At 44.4% G+C, this 16,367-nt stretch overlaps 1 protein-coding gene and 1 long non-coding RNA gene across 2 annotated transcripts in view; one reads left to right on the top strand and one right to left on the bottom strand.

Moving 5' to 3' along the window:
• ITGB6 (integrin subunit beta 6) overlaps positions 1-16,367 on the bottom strand; it is a 130,515-nt gene that overhangs the window by 98,577 nt on the left and 15,571 nt on the right. The window lies entirely within an intron of this gene.
• Positions 2,288-4,356, top strand: LOC131827177 (uncharacterized). Its single transcript, XR_009351933.1, has 2 exons — positions 2,288-3,372; positions 3,788-4,356. It is a non-coding gene; the product is annotated as an uncharacterized LOC131827177 (long non-coding RNA).

Raw genomic sequence — 16,367 nt, 5'->3', positions numbered from 1 at the left:
CCCCAAAGGATCTGTGGGAACACTTCTATTGGGGCCAGATTATATTAGGATGAGTCATCCCCTGAGATTTAAAAATCCAGGTGTGAGGTGATAGGATCCTTGGTGAAGATGGTATAGTCGATTGTTTTATTGATCAAAATACTAATTTTAATACATTCATGACCACTGATGTCAGTCTTGGCCCCATGATTTGCAGTGACCTCAATTTAATGAATATCATATATCTATTTCTACTGAGCTCAGAAGAAGCCATGTGGCCTTTGGCCAATGAAATCTGAGTAGAAGTGATACATGCTACTTGTAAGCAGAAGCTTTAAGAGCCACTGGGAGGTTCCACTATCTTTTCATGTCCTTTAACCATGAACTAGTAGTATTCCTCAGAGGAGCTGCTTCATAAACCTAGATCCTGGATTGAAAAGGGAGTAGAGTAGAGCTCCCATTGTCCCAAAGCCTACATACGATGTGTGTAAGAAATAAACAATGTGTGAGAAATAAACCCACTGAGATTTGAGATTGGTTGTCTTTGTTACTGCAGCTTATTTTAGCCTTACTTGACTGATACAGCCAATAGCTATAAAAGAAGACAATATTGAAGAGAACAAAGAGGGAGAAAGGAGTTGCTAATTTAATGAAGAAGAGGAGAGCTGCACTTCATGAGCCGAGGACATTAGGATGTTACCTCAGCTGTGATGAGGCACTTATTAAAGTTTTAGGGGTGGGTGAGAAGCAAAGGGATATTATTCCTCTTCCTGACATTCTGAATTAGAGCTGATGTCAGGACATCCAAGAGGAGACTCCTGAGGTCTAGCCAGACTTCCTTGCTATTCCTCGTTCTTCTATTCTGAACTTTGTGTTGGAAGGGCAGTGCTAGATCCAAAGGAAGGTAGCATTTCTGGGGCTCCCAAACCAGATCATTAAGTGTGCTAATGTTAGTCATAGGAATTTAGTTTTTACCCTATAGGCATCGGGAATCTAAGGATGGGAAGGCAGTCAGTAGGAATGACCACTGGGCTTGGAGTAGTGATTTAGGTGTTTGGAGGTGGGAGAAAAGAATTAGTGAATTTGGGAAAGAGGTGAAGGGGGTGTGATGTCATGCAGGGCCATGGGAATGAAGAGGGATGGACATTTTAGAGGTCAGTTCACATGACTAACTTATCGACTTCCTATATTTGATACCATGTTTGTCCTTTACACCTATAATCAGTGATCCTTCCAAAAAAGGAATCCAGAAATTAATCTCTGGTCTCACAATCAACCCACCACAGACCCTGCCTTATCTTCCATCTAATTGCCAAGCCCATTTGTCTATCATAATAATGAGGAGGAGGAGGAAGATAAGGATAAGGATATTTAGCACATATTGTGTGCCTGGCCCTGGGCTAAACATTATATATGGTTTTGTTTGTTTGTTTGATTAATCCCAACTATGGATGGGCCATTTGTTAAGTTAATGTCTCAGAGTTCCAGACCCGGCCATCTCTACCCAGTTTGTGTTGCTGAAGCTGGGAGTCTACAAACCCCATTTCTGCTTTGGCAGCGCCTCATGGTAGGCTCCGCCAACGGGCCACTAGAGGGAAGCTGCAAGGCTGGGGGTGGGAAAAGGACCTGCTGCTTCTTGTCTGCTTCCTGTTCCAGTGTCTCCCCAGTGACGCCTCCACACCCTGGCAGTGGAGCTCATTCCATTAACACAGTCCAGTAACAAATCCAGTTTGCTCTTTTTGCGACCTGCAGAACCAGCCTCCTCACCTCCATCCAGAGACCCCCCAGTGCCAGCCCAGCGGTGTTCCCGCTCAGGGATCTGAGTCTCAGCCCCGTGGGAGCTCTCCTTCGGTCCTTAAGTGTCTAAGTTTTAATAATCCCCAGGGTGGTAGCCACTTCCCACATTTGCTATCTCAGTGACCTCTTGGATGTATCTTTCCACACTTTCCGTTTCCTTACTGACAGCCTTGTTTGTACCCAGTCAACAATTCTTTATGCTTTGTTCTTTCTGTTGAGATAACTGGTGGTGTTTCTGTCTCCTGCTGGGGCCCTGACCGGTAGAGTGAAGTCAATTCTGTTCTTTCCTTTTGCTGAATAAGGTAACTGGTGCTTAGGGTTAAGAGAGATTAGGAAACTTGCCCGAAGTCATGCTGATAATAATTGGCGTCAAGTCAGGAGTCAGAGCCCCTTCTAACTTGCTGGCTCTTCAGCAGAACCTGGAGGACAAGGAATGCCAGGTTTAGCACCAGTCCTCCCCCTGCCTGCCCCCTGGCTCACGGACTCCCCTCTGTGCCACCTGGTGCAGGGCCAGAGGACCAGGCTGATACCTGGACCGTGGTGGGGGTGGTCTGGGGGCCAGGAGGGACCCTTCTGCCCTCCAGTGTCCTTGTTCTGATTTTGTAGATGAAGAAAGAGAGAGGCTGGGAGGATTATTTGCAAACAACCAAGAGCTGTGGGAGGGGCCTGATGGCTCACTGTGACTCCGATGTTGACGAGCGTGACAAATGGAATGGGTCGAACTTTACGGACTGCGCACAGTGTGCCAGGCACTGGAAAGAAGGTGTTAATCTTGGGTAAATGCAATTCTCATGGCGGACATTGTAGATCTGCCTCTTCTTTATGACAATTGTCTGGGAGATGGCAACCGTGTCTTGAGGGAGGGCTGCCATCTTCTATCGTGGATAAAGACATCGTGTGGGCATTCTTAAGTCTACTTGGACACCCCCTTTCCTCATGCATGTACCCTGCTATGGATCTGTCTACAAATGTGGATATGTCTCCACTGTCGTAGAAATGCACCAGAGCTTTGGTCTTTCCTTTTGGAGGGGGAAATGCTGGAGGAGTGAACAAAGAGAGGAAGGTGGAGGGACTGTGTGTCCTTTATTCTTCATCCAGTTTTGAGGACTCTGAACTCTGGTCACAGGGCAGATGGCCAAAGCAGATAAAACCGCTCAATAAATGAAGCAGTGAGCGAGGGGAGGCGTGGTCAGTGAACTGCCTCAGGGCCCAGGGACAAGAGTCTGGGAGAGGAGCCCTTCTTCTCTCTGCATGGCACCCTGTTCTCTTCTGGCCCCTGCGAACCGTAGGCCTTGGAAGCAGGCATTGGCTGCCACCTTGGCAGAAACTCAAACTGGCCAAGGATGGGTGCTGCCAGAGAGGCTCTCTGCAGCTTCGGGAGCAAGAGACATGGAGTGGCGAGCCGCTGGGATGACAGATGTTAACTGGAGGTTGAGACCACCACTTCATTCTTCGTATCTACAAACATCATAGACTTTGGAAACAACCACCAAGAAAAAGCTGGGAGACCTGTGGAGGAAGCCGAGAGCCTGCTGTTCTTCCCTCCCCTCGTACTTAGGGAGCACTGGAGAAAATGCTGCTGGCTGTTGTATCCAGGTGGTCAATGTAGTCTTCTCTATGGAGGTGGCATGGCGCCTCAGATGATCCTGAGAGAGGAGCCTGGCACGGGGATGGGGGCACTTCGAGGGGAGGGAACCTATTCAAAGTGTTTGAGGAGAGAGGAGGTCAGGCTACTCTGTGTGCCAGAAACTACAAGCCATCCAGTGGGGCTAGGACCTAGGGTTCGGGAAAGGTGGTGGAGTTGAGAGAGCCAGCGGACAGCCAGCCCCTGCAGGTCTCAGAGAGCACTTGCATTCTCCGGTCAATGAGATGGGAGCCACTGGAGGGTCTTGAGTAGAAGAATTTTGTGGTTTGGTGTAGACAGATAAGGCTCTTAAGTCAGAAGCCATTCGAGGTTTGCACACAGCAAGCTTTGATGGAGGTACTATTTTTATCCCTGTTCTAAGACCAGGAAGCTTCTCTTAGAGAATCCAAGTCCCCTCTTGGCCAGCCAATGAGGACAGGAGCCGGAATTCAAGCCCAAGCAGAAAGAGCCATGCTTTTTATGGCTGCTGCCTCTCCATTGCTGAAAAGCTCCTCATCTGTGAGAACCTTCTCCTTCTATCCTCATAGTACCTCGTGGTACTCTCCACGCCTGCCAAGAACTTTCTGACCTCCCAGGGATTTACTTCACTCTGCAATCATCCTTCCCACTCGCTGAAACGCCCACCTGTCGGGGCTTTCTAGGGGATGCTAATGCCTCTGGGTTAAGGATCTTATCTCAATTTATTGGGAGACCTCCAGGGATCCAGAGATCCAGTCCCATTAAGCTTGCACATTTATTTAATTAAAAACAAATCCAAATGCTGAGGCTTGGGAAACTGCCTGCCGGGTAACACTGATCTATAAATCCCACTTCCTGCTGCTTCCAGGTGGACTGTGAATACCCTGAAAATTCAGATTCACTGGAAATGTTTTGACCATTCTGCTTCTGGCTCAATGGGTTGCAAGAAATAAAAATGAAAAGTGGTGGGAGAAAAATGGGATTAAATTTATTTAAAGCTTAGCATGGCTCGACTCAGGGAGAGTGGGTAAGGATTTCTGGCTTGTTGACTGACTTGGTCCTTTCCTTCCTAAACCTGGATCCTCAGGGTCTGCATAACCATCTCCTGCCTCTGTGAGGGCTCACCTTCAGCTCCCAGGTGATGGGCACAGATGAGCCACCATTATTTGGGGAGCAACAGTTGATGGAAAGAACCTCAACTTTGCTCTCTAACTAGGGCAGTTCCATACTCCCCGCCCATGGCAAACACTAAGCCCTGACGAGAGCTGCCCAGGAGGTACTCGCCAGGCAAGGTAACAGAATATCTGAGATTGAGAGTCATCTTGGGTATCTGGATAGCTGTAATATGTCATATGAAATTGAAGTCAGGATCTTGGGGCTGCCTGAATTCTCTAGAAGTATAGGCTATCCCTTAAGGATAGACATGTTTCCTAAAGGATTCATTCCCTTCCTGGTCATAACTGTTGTAATGATGCAAAGTAATGATTATTGTATACCGAACCCGCCCCAAGATGCTGCGATCTGAAGGCCTTCTGAGGTCACCTGAAAATCCCTGGGAGATTCACTGGTGAAGTCAGCTCAGAGATAGGCAGACTCTCTGAGCTGTTGGTGATCCTACCTGGATTGCATATAGGACAATGTGATTAGATGGTCTACCTTGTGGCCCCAGGGAGACCGTAGGGAGGGGTAAATGAGACATGGCTGTGAGCTCCTTACTCTGCTCCAGCAGACACCTACTACATTGTGAACATGACTATCTTATTCAGGCACAACATCCAGCTTTCTCGCAACCCCACACTGATCTAGGGCTTTCTTTCATGGCCATTCCAAACTTCCTGGGCTGCTCGATGGTGACAAGGCCCATTGTTTTTAAGTCTTCATCCTGAACATTGATGAGCTTTATTCTAGTTGCTTAGCATGGCATTCATAGTGCTCACCATTGTGGCTGTAGACTGTAATGGTTTCTGTCATTCTGTTAATATTGCACACGCCCCACAGACTGTATGCTCACATGTACTCACAGAGCTTTCCAACGAACAGAATGAAACCAACCATGCGAATCTTTTCTGTAGTGGAGACAGCTAGACCACCACACAGGTAGAATTGTTTTGTTAAAATCTTGCTTTACCTTGAATTCAGCTCTATAAAGCAGAATTGTTTTATTTTTTTCCTGGGAATGTTAATGGGAAAGGAACTGATTTTCTCCATGTCATTTGGAATGTGCCTCCTCTATGTTGTCCTCCATGGTTTCACTTCTGGAAATGAGCTACCAAGTCAGAAAGAACATTCATTTCTTGCTGCAAGTCCATTCTCTCATGCAACAGATCTCAGGGAGGCTTTTGAGGATGGAAGAATGCATAGGTTATACTGAGCTAAATTTCTGGCTGGTGATTTGGAAGACAATTACATGTGTTTTATATTCGGCTCCTAAATAGAGAACTTTAGAAACCCAGTCTGAATTGAACCCTTTTGCTACAATTCCGGGGCACCTTTCTGTTGGACTGACAGTGTCCTTGCAGGGAAGGAAACTATTTTCCATATTTTGTAAACTTATGCAGCATGTAACCCCTTAGGCAGAAGCCATTACAATTAGCTCCTGTTAATTAATTATGCCTACTTAAGCATAGTGGCAGAGTGGCCAGTGGGCTGACAGTAACCCCCGCCCCCAGCAGCCCACAAAGGGCTGGGTGCCACAGTAGAACCATTGTTCTGCCCATTGTTGCCTTTGGCTTCCCCTTGGCATTGTTACTTAATTGCCTCCCGAATGAGTAGGTCTGAACCTGTTTACTGAGCCTCCTTGGCAAGTATGTAACCAAATGTCCCCAGGCTTCACCAGCCTGTGGGGGCCAATTAGACCATATTTTCACCTACATTTTGCTGGCTGATGGCTCCACATGCTAGCCCTCCATGCATCCTCTCTCAAAGTCTCCCTCCTTTTTGGGGTAAGTCTGCAGGATGTATTAAGTATACTCAAACAAAGTTTGCCACTCGTGGGGGTACATGGTTTGATGGTCATTTGAAACTATACTCTGCTGGTGCCCTGAGCGCAAACATGTCTGCACAGGGCCCAAGTCCCTGACTTAGCCCTGCCTGGCACAAGGTGCTAGGCTGCTAGCCAGGGCCTCTGTGTGCTTTTGGGTACTGAGGCCATGCAGAACTTTACAGTGGCCTAGAGGTGCATTCAGTACCCTGGGACTTTGGCACTGCTCAGAGGGAAATGGTAGAGTGTCCTTGTGTTCTAACACCCCAGAGCTGCCCCCCGGCCCTTGGCCACGGGCAGAGCTCCGCTGAGCTCTGTGCTCCTGGCCATTGTTGCTCATGTTGCGAGCACACTGCATTCATTCCTTGCAAGAGAAAGAAAAACACCCTCAACCCTGGGCCATGTTTTATACCTTGAGTCCCAAAGCTTTTCCACTTGTGCTCAAAGATCCCAAATTCTTTCCTGCAAATAGCACCTCAGCTTCTGGCTCTTGTCTTGCCTTCTGAGGGTTCAAGCCCTGCTGGGCCCCCTCATTTCACCCTCAGCGTCCCTCCCCATTCTTTAAACTCTTCCTTGTACCATCAGCTGAGAAACAAGATGATGCAGATCAACCAGGCAAATAAATGCTTGGAAACTATTGGTGGGTCCTGGTCTCACATGTCTGATATCTGCTTGGGCTTAGCTGGCTCTGCTACAATGAAAGGACTGAGTCCCTAACATGCGTATTCTTTTTTCTGGCATTAGACAGAAAGCAACGTACAGCTTCTTGGCAGCAAGTGTCTTTCATTCCTTTCCCCTAATTTCCTCAGAGTTTCCCACAAGGATCAAATGTGATAATGTGGTGAAGCTTATACTTAAATTAAAACTGGCCATGTCATTGTAATACAAGGTTAAAACCTTACATACTGTAGATGCTCCGTAGATACCATTAATGAATGGCTACTGGCCATGACATTTATTATTTGTCTAGTCATCTACTCAAAATCTACTTAAAAGCACCTACTCTTTAAAGGCTTTGTCCTAGACATTGGAGATACAGGGTGAGTGAAAAAGTGATTGCCTAGTGGGGAAAGAGAAATGTTAAAGAAATTAAATAAAAATAATAAATAAGAAAATATCAGACTGTGATAAGTGTTCTGCAGAGAGTTGCTTGAGGATGATATGGTAGGGTGACAAGGAGACTCCTTTGGAGATGGATACCAAGGAAGGCTTCCCTGAGGTGACCACAAGTTGATGTTAGCGCAAAGAAGACACCACCCATATGAAGATCAGAGGAAAGAGGGTTCCAGGCAGAGGGACAGCACAGTCAAGGATAGAAGGCATGCTCTGGGAGCCTTGATGATGGGAAGAATACAAGATGTCCAGGGAAGGGGAGGGTGCTGCGATAAGAGGTCAGTCAGTCATCATGAGAGACCCGGGGGTAGAGAGCTCACCGAGGCAGGAGAAACATTTGGTTTTTGTTTTAAGCAGAACGGGAAGCAATTAGAATTTGAAACAGGGGAGCCTCATAATCTGATTTATGTTCTAAAAAGAGAATATAAGCTTCTGTGGGAGGAATGAACTTTAGAGGAGCAAAAAGTAGCAGGGTGATCAGATGGGAGTCTGATATGGTAGGACAGATGGGAGAGGATGGTGACCAGGTGACTATGGTCAGACCACGGACCACAGACAGATTCAGGATCTTTGGGACCAGAGCTGACAGTACTTATTGATTGGCTGTGGAGACTGAGGAAAAGATGGGACTCCAGAAGGATTTCTCAACTGGCAAGGGAGGGAACCAAGCCCCTTACCAGCTTAGGATGTGGGTGGCCTCAGCTAGGGTGGTTGTCAGAGTATCTGGAGGGTTGCTTATTCCAGGTTTGAGAGGGGAAAGGGGCATGAGCATTTCCCTCTTCCTCTCTTCCTTCCTCCTTCACTTCCACCACCCCCTCTCCCTGTATGTACAGGTATAGGAGAAACATGGAGAAAATCTGCTAGAAGAATCAATTGGTTCCAGATTTTTTTTTTAAAAACAGCTTTTGGAAGTAAACCATAACCAATTCCACAGGCTAGAGAGTCAGATAACTTAAAAATAGCCCAAGGCATGTCGAGTGCATTGAAGTAGCCAATAGTTCTGTTTACCAGATAAAATATCCATGGCAGCAGGAGGGAGAGTTCAGGAGCTGGGCTGGGCATGGGGACTTGTGATAACAGTCTTCACATTGGAATGTAATTTGTTTAACTTAAAGGTAAACCGGAGTGCCTACTCTTGTGAAGACTGCCAGTTCAGTCTGTCCTTTTAAGGACCTGAAAACCTAGACCTGGAAGGACATTCTGCTTTGCCAACATTCACTCTGTCCCAGTGTTTGCTGATTTCACAAATACATCTCTATGAAAATATGAAAATCCCCACTAAAGGGTAAACGTATGAAATAAGGACCTTGAGGGAGCTCAAGGAAATTCCAGATCTCTGGATTTTATAATTGCTCTTTCTTTTAAATTAAAGACAATAGCTGCTTCTTTCAGGTACTTACTGACAAATAAAAAATGCTGATGTCACTTAAGCTAAGGACATAATAATCTTTCCCAGAACTGGGAGTATCCAGGACTAAATAGTCATGGGGACTTTTTTCTCCCAATGTCTGAGACTTTCTCCTAATTCTGTCTTAGTCACACATAGTTACTCATTACCTGGAAGGGCTTTAAGAATTTATCCACGGCCACCGTACATTTCATGCTGCTTTGTTATACCAGGAAAAATGCAGATGACTGAGTCATTGCTTTCAATTAGTTTTTCATTTTCACCTGGAGCAAAGTTTTTCTATATCCATACCGGTTTTATTGCTTTCCATGTTATGCTGATCACACACTTTGTGAGATAATTCAGTCTTTTGCTTGAGGATATTAATAATATGTATTGTAAGTAAGAAGTAGCATTATCAAAGTACTCTTAAACAGATGTAAAAATGGAAATATGGCAAGATTTAGTAACTCACATTCAAGGTCTACAGAGATGGGGTAGAGAGGAAAGGAGAATGAGACAATAAAAAACCTTGAAATTATGGCAGAGCTTTGTTACCTCTGGAATAACTACTCTCATATGGTTTTCAAATCTAAAACTTATTTAATTCAACAGAAATTAGACACCTATTATAGACCCAGTCTCATTGTACAGAATAAGTATATGCAATTAGTAAATAAAATGTGTTAAGCACTGCTAAAGTGTAATTTCGGCCCCTGTCTTCCAGAAACCTTCACCTAATTGGCTGAAAATACACACAGGAACTAAGTTCCTATTCAAATTCCATGACAAAACATGGTAGAGTGTGAGATGGGCTAAGATGAGAGGAGCGGAGGGTGTTTGGAAGACATAGAAAAGATGCAGCATAGACTTGTCAGGATCCTGACCTCGGCTAAATGATCCTTGAAAGACAAACATGACTTGGATGGGAGAGAGTAGGGCAAGACACTCCAGGCAGTGGGAACAGGGTGTACAAAGGGAGGGATTAGTGTGTGCATGCAGGAGGAGGGACCCACCTGGGAAGGTGGTTTGGCCAAGACACATTGAAAATAACGGATACTAACAATTCATGTCATTTGCTGGGGTGGAAACAACATCTCTCTGGTGGCAACAATGCCTCAGTTCACACAGAGTCTGTGTACAGTTGTGGAGGAACTTGGTGACAAATCATTTCTCTTATCTATATTTGCAAGAGTCAGGCTGGAACTGAGATAATTGATGATGAAGCATCTTATTAAAGAAGTGATAACACAATTCCTAGGAAATGGGATGACTTGGGACGGACTCATACTGAAGTTATTTAAGGAAAGAAGGGGCAGAATCACCCAATGGTGACAAATTCACCTCCCAACCCTATGCATTCATTTCCATCCATTGAAGAGGTTCAACCTCAAAGGGACTTATTCTACATTTTTTAGAATTAAAAAGTAGTCTCAATAATCAGAAGATTCCTTTCGCTCAGAAGGTTCAATGGACTTAAAACCAGAATGATGACTTTAGAGACTGTCCAATTCCAAATTTCCCAGAACCATTCATGTGCCACACATGCGCCACACATGTGATCCTGGATATAATTATAAGGCTCCAGCTTTTTCATCTTTAAAGTACTTACCAAAGTGTCTTAAAAAGTGAAGTGTCTCCCTTGCTTGCTCTGGCTCTGTATGCAGAATAAATAATACCATAGATATAATCTGGTATTATTTGTTTTCAAAACCATAGTTTGGCTCTGTCACTCACTACCTATGTGAGTTCGCACAAGATATTTAATTTCTAAAAGCCTCAGTTTCCTCCTTTTAAAATCTGCATAATAATACCACTGGATAGAGATATTAAAAAGATGAAGACAACACATGCCAAGTTTCTAGCACAGAGGCTAGCATTCAAAAAAACACAGCTGTTGTTCTTTTTGTTAAACCTCCATAGTTACAGTTTGTAAAACATTTTCATAAATTTTACAGAAAATTTTTAAGGTAAATACAATTATTACTAGCTTTAGAGATGAGAAAACTGAGCCTAAAAAATATGAAGTCCGTGGGACCATGCAATAGTAGGAGATGCGTTTCGATACCGTTTCAATGGTATTTACCTTCTGCTCTAGTTATCTTTCTTTAGTGAGACATACAAATGAAAACAAATTGTACTTGTATTTCATATAATGCATAGTGAGCCTTCAATCCATGTGCTTCCCTTTTGAATGCTACGTAGCTAGCAAGAGCTCTAGGCAACACTGCTAAGTTGGTTCTCCAGGTCTGTGCTGTCGTCTATGGGAACCATGACCACGTGAGGCTGTTAAGTACTTGAAATGTGGCTAGCATGAATGATGAAGAGCTACGTGTATAAAATACACACTGGACTTCAGAGACTTTGTGTGGAAAGTATATAAAATATCTCATTAATAACCTTTAAATTGATCACACGATGCAATGAAGATATTTGGGGTATGTTTGCCCAAGAACTTCACCTATCTCTTTTTACTTCTTTTTTTTTTTTTTTTAAGATTTTATTTATTTATTTGACAGATAGAGATCACAAGTAGGCAGAGAGGCAGGCAGAGAGAGAGAGGAGGAAGCAGGCTCCTGCTGAGCAGAGAGCCCTATGCGGGGCTGGATCCCAGGACTCTGGGATCATGACCTGAGCCAAAGGCAGAGGCTTTAACCCACTGAGCCACCCAGGCGCCCCTCTTTTTACTTCTTTTAATGTAGAAATTTTTCAGGTGTGTAAGTGGCTCTTATTTATGACTTGCATGATATTTCTGTTCTGCAGAACTTCTCTACCTGATCTTCTACTCTTCCACTGGTATTTCCCAGCTTCTCAGCCCTCCTTCCTCCTCACTAGGACCCTGAGATCCTCCTCTCTGGAGAACAATCATCTGCTCATTGACTTTATACGAGGGTGTTAAGGATTTCTCTCTCTATCTCTCCGCAGAAAATTTACTTTCATAAAAGGTCCTGAAAGTGGAAAATAATGCATCTGGGATCAGGAGAGATATATTAGGGTGAGGATCATAATTTCAAGTGTCTAAAGGGATCAGAAGGATAGCATAAAGGAGACCAGGCATAGGTATCACTAGGGAGTGGTGGGGACTATGGCAAACAGAAGCCTGATCCATAGGGAACAGCCTCACCCAGCTCAAGCTAATTTTTGCCATATTTGGATTTGAGCCCAATGCAACCAGATTTTTGATTTTTCAAGAGCAACCAGAAATATACTTTCTTATGCAATGTCTTCTGATTTCTAAGGATTTTTAATGACAGAAAAACGTTAAAACAATTATTATAAAGAGCTTATAAAAATCTGCTTTAGGGCTTTATTTGGCCCACTAGGCCTCATTTTCTACTTCTTTATTTACCTATAGATAAGGTCCACACGGTGAGAAGTGTGGCAACCTGGACAGGTAGTACTTATAAAATTGGCATTGTCTCTTGACATTTGTACAGCCGAAGAATCCTCTCCCTTTATAGATGAGATACTGAGGTCAAGAGAGGACAAGTGGCTTACCCATAGTCACACTGTCCCTCACTCAGGATAAGAATGTCGGGTTCCTGATTCTCTATCCACAGATATTTTAAAACAACAGACATTGTCTTCTCTCTGCCCCCTAAGGTTTGCTTCTGAGAAAGAACCCTGATGACCTGAAATAACTATGCCAGGTGTGTAAGTAACTCTTAGAGCAGAATGGGCTGTACCCATACTAGTCTCTGTTGGCCAGGGGAATAGCACCAATGGTTAATATCTTTCGTGAATTTCCCTCACACATTATATTCTACCAGGATACACACTAATCATTTACCCAGAGTGAACTGAACTCTCCAAACAACCCAGGTAGAGAAAAATAATCACAGTGCTGAACACTCTTGCTATTTATGAGCAAGCATACATTCTAGACACCTGAGTCAGGCCCCACAGGGAGAGAAGTTCTCTATTCTAATGGAAAGATTTCCATCAGGGTCATACTTGAAATACATGGGCCCTCTTCCCAATTTTAAAGTGTGAATGACCTAACTTGACTGTAGGAAAAATGCAGATAGGAACTTAGCATTCACTCAACCCAGCATTTGTTCTTTCTGGCCTCTCCTTTTACAAATATATTTTATAGCACTTAAGACTTAAGCTGCCTGCTTATGTTATTGATAATGGTTCAAAAACAAATAGCAGATTCTGAATAATTTCAACTCTTGCTTAAAACCTGGGACTTTCCTGGCTGAAGTAAGAGGATCAAGCTTTTCCAAATTATCCAGATTATGTTAATATTGCAGAGTTAACTTTTTGGTAATTTATAACACCATGTCTTCTAGGATTTTCAAGTCTTTCTTTCAAGACTTAAAAGCAATTTCATTTCTACTCTATTTGTTCCTGTCAATGGATTGAAATTGGAAGAGCAGATTTATTGTCCACCTTTTAGAGATGAGGAAACAGTCCTAGGGGACTGACTCCATGACTTAGCTAGATAATGACAGGACCAGGTATCTCCTGGTTCTTATATACTTTTCTTTCTGTTATCTCTGAAGCAATGAAGACCTAAGAATTCTCTAGCTCCCATTTGCAAGAAGAGTGAAACTCCGTCACAACATGGTGTATTAATACCTTGCCTTAGATATTCTGTGGGCAAGAAGGAGATAAAAACCTTCATATTCATATTGATCCTATTTCCTAACCTAAGTCATAAAGATAATTTATAACATTAATTTAAAAAACAAATAAACAAGAACAAGCAAACGAATAATTCCAAGAGTATTGAATTTGTCACAATTCGAATATCCCTGAATGACATGGAAACATTTCCCCTTTCTTTCTCTCTTTTTTAAAAGATTTTAATTATTTATTTATTTGTCAGAGAGAGAGAGAGCAGGGAGTCAGCAGGCAGAGGGAGAAGCAGACTCCCTGCTGAGCAGGGTGCCCGATGTGGGACTTAATCCCAGTCCCCTGGGATCATGAACTGAGCTCAAGGCAGACCCTCAACTGACCGAGCCACCCAGGTGTCCCGCATTTTCCCTTTCTTTATGGATATCTAGATGAGAAACCTACATCCTTCTAAAAAGGCAGTCTTGACAGGCTCTCATGGTTCGTCTCTCCTTCCAGTACCCCCCTTCATTTCCCCCTTCCTTCTGCTAATGTCCTCCATGCTATTTCTTATGTTCCACAAATAAGTGAAATCACATGATAGTTGACTTTCTCTGCTTGACTTATTTTGCTCAGCATAATCTCCTCTAGTCCCATCCCTGGGAATTCATCCTTTCTTTGTCTGATCTTAGGCCCGCACTTCCCAAAGTGTGTCCTGGTGACACTGGTCTGGGAGGAACTGTAGGATGGAGAGACCTCCACCTGAAGGATGTCAGCGTGTGAAATGATCTGTGACGTCCTGCAGTAAAAGTACCTGTTTAACACCATTAAGTCAAAGAATTACATATTTCTTTAACTACAGATCTATTTTTCTTTTTTTTTTTTCACAAAGCACCTATGAATACCTGGTAAACTTAGAAATTTGAAGCGCATAATTGCGGAGTGTTATCCTGGACGACACTGGTGTGGGAGACTCTTTGTGAGGTATGGAATAAACTGTAGATGGCGTTGTAACTCATGCACATACAGAAATGGAATAACAATCACTAGCATAATAACATAGTATAGTAACAGTCAACTTACGTCTTCACTTCTTGCATACCTGGCACTGCTCTGGAATAGTCCTTGCAAAAGATCCTCTGAGGAAAGCACCACTGCCATCAGTCCCATTTTAAAGGTGGGGAAATAAGACACAGAGAGGATAAGAGATACACTGAATCCACACAGCTGGTAAGTGGCAGATGAGAGCTTCAAGCCCAGGGCCTGTTTCCAGGGGCCCTGCTTGAAGCCACCCCATTCAAGTGAGGCACGCTACATGGGTTTATACGGAACTCTTCTAAGAGTGGGAAACCAGTACTCATTTTGCACCCACTATGCATCAAGCACGTTATGCACCTTTATCTCATTTAAAGTTCTCAGTAACCTTATGAAGCAGGAATTATGATTGATATCTCCAATCACCCAGTTAGTGGGCGATTCACCTCCCCACAGCCTTTGCATCCACAATCATGCTCAAAAATGGCACCAGCGCCTAATGTTCTCTCCCAACCACTTGTTAAGTCTTCATTATGGCGGTGCGTGCCTGGGTGGCTCAGCTGCCTTCAGCTCCAGTCATGATCTCAGGGTCCTGGGATGGAGCCCTGGGTCGGGCTCCCTGCTCAGCGGAGAGTCTCCTTCTCCCTCTCCCTCTCCCTCTGCCCCTCCTCACCCCCAACTTGTGTTCTCTTTTTCTCTCTCTCAAATAAATAAATAAAATCTTAAAAAAAAAAAAAAAAAAAAGTCTTCCTTTTGGCTATTCCTCTACAGCAATTCCTTCCAGAAGCCTGGGAATGGCTGAAGGAAAAGACCTCTCCTGGGAATGGGTGATAAGCTTAGAAAACAGCCTTGAATATTTGGAGAAAAGGCAACAGCATCTGCCAAGGGCACACATACACCCAAGTAGCTTTTCTTGCCTTCTACTAACAAGGCTGTCAGGCCAGAAATAAAAGAATAAAAGGGTCTGTCTGCCAGTACAAGTGAGAAATGTGGATAATCAAAGACTCAGTGGGAAAGAGGAGAGGGCTTGACGGCAGTACACCTGCCCCCTGGGAAAGGGGCCCACTTAACACTGAGTCGGGTCTCTCTCAAAGTAGTAAGCATCCTCTTCCACCCCAGATCACACGAACAGACCACTGTAATGGAGGGCAGGACAAGGATGAAGTGAGCACCATTTTTCTCTCTCCAAAAAGGGGAATGATGACAAAGTCCAGATGAATCAAGTCAAGCCTACGCGGAAGGTTTCTCCTGGTCTGTCTCCTCAGAGCCAAGGCTGTGAGGGACCATGGAACCCAAGTAGCCAGTACAAAAAAAATCATTTGTCAGGAGCACGCCTTGCCCGGGCGTTTGTTGCCCTCAGACAAGTCCCTGAAGAGGGCGTGGAACAGGGATGTCTGGGCTGCCCATCACAGCTCTGGGCTTCATTGTTGGCTGATGAAACTTCATCAAAATTAGTTGACTATTTTTCAGCCAAGGAAGTGTTAGGTTTATTGAGATTCTTAGGTAAATAACTAACCAGGAAGATACTCGCGGTTCTCTTCGCAAGAGGAGACCCTTGCGAGCAAGGTTAAGATGATTGTGAACCTGGAAGATTCTACCACATGTTGGTGCCAGGTGGGTAGCTCTGCGGCTCTTCGCTCTGGAGTCCCCCAACTCCCAAGTGAGCCCCCAGGGAGGACCCTGGGGGATTCAGTCCCATTTAGGGAGAGATCTGAAGCTGTGGATGCTTCTTAGCTAAACTGAGCAAGTCCCAAGCACAGCTTCCTGAAGTGTGGGAAACGAGCATGGCCTGGTGCTGGAGCTCCAGAGAGGAAGCACAGATACTTCCAGGTCCACCACACACGGTTGTGCTTTGCCAGACCCCAGGGGGCAATCTTTAAATCCTAGTCACTGTAGATTCCTATACTGATTAA

The sequence above is a fragment of the Mustela lutreola genome, chromosome 3, assembly GCF_030435805.1.
Source record: "Mustela lutreola isolate mMusLut2 chromosome 3, mMusLut2.pri, whole genome shotgun sequence".
Lineage (NCBI taxonomy): Eukaryota > Metazoa > Chordata > Mammalia > Carnivora > Mustelidae > Mustela > Mustela lutreola.
Note: the sequence above shows the minus strand (reverse complement) of the source record. Positions and strands in the feature narration are given on the sequence as shown.